Below are 1,111 nucleotides of genomic sequence, written 5' to 3'. Positions count from 1 at the left end.
CAAAGGCTTTTCTTTGGCCTAAAGTGTGTGTGTGTGGGTGCGCACCCGCACCAAAATCAACCCTTCTCCTCTTGAAAACATTTTGGAGGATGGGTATTTTTGAATAAGGAGAAGGAGAAGAGGAAGAGTTTGAAGAAGATGAAGTCCTGTGTGGGTCTCATGCGCATGGGTTGCAGTTGCCTGATCTTCCCAAGCCCTGTTTACCCCAAGAAGCAGTCTCTTCCCAGGATGTTTCCAGCATTAAAGGCAAGTCTCAGCTTTGTGTGAAAATTATAATGCCTATTGTAATGAAACTGTGGCGCGTTACAGACCGCTGAGAAGCAGCAGTCTGGCTCCGCCTCCGCTTGCAGCGTCTGGGAACCGCAGCCTTTAAACGGCGTGGCTCCCGGACAATGCAGAGGGGGAGCACAGAAATCGCGCTCCTTCTCAGGCCCCGGAAGAGGCACCATGAGTGCCAAAGGGCACACTCGCGGTATCACTTCTGGTGCGAGCGTCCGCTACATCAAAATGGAGGCGCCCATATGAACAGGGCACCACCATTTTGTACAGACTGAGTCCGTGATAGGGAAAGGGGCATCTAGAAGAGACGCCCCTTTTTCAAACTGGGATGTCCTCAGGACGTCCCTAATGGCGGTTTGTAACCCACCATTGAATGTTGTTTTGTGACTGGGCACTGTTAATACATCAGCCGTTTTACTCAGTTCTGTCTGTCTGTCTGTCTGTCTGTCTTGTTTTATAGGGGCATTTCATGTAAGCAGTACAGCTGAGTGTTATCACCAAGGTGGCTTCTGCAGACTATTTGTTTGTCGTCTGATACACCAAACTCTTGGAAAGTGTTCATCATGGTATTTTTGCTGTATATAAAGAAGGTGAGAATTATGATGCTAAGTTTCAGGAAAGAGGAGGAAGAGCAGGGGGAAAGTGGCTGCAGGGCTGGTGGAGGAGGAGGAGGAAGAGAAGGAGGTAAGTGGTAGTGGCATGGCAGTGGGGATAGAGGAGGAGGGGAGGAAGGATGAGGAAGAGCTGGAGGGAAGTGGCAATGGTGTGGCAGTGGGGACAGAAGAAGAAGAAGTGGAGGGAAAGCAGGAGGGAAATGGAGGAGGAAGAGGAG

The sequence above is a fragment of the Sceloporus occidentalis genome, unplaced genomic scaffold (genome assembly GCF_023333645.1).
Source record: "Sceloporus occidentalis isolate IW3139 unplaced genomic scaffold, rSceOcc1.0.p SCAF_6, whole genome shotgun sequence".
Lineage (NCBI taxonomy): Eukaryota > Metazoa > Chordata > Lepidosauria > Squamata > Phrynosomatidae > Sceloporus > Sceloporus occidentalis.
This window is presented reverse-complemented; position numbering follows the sequence as displayed.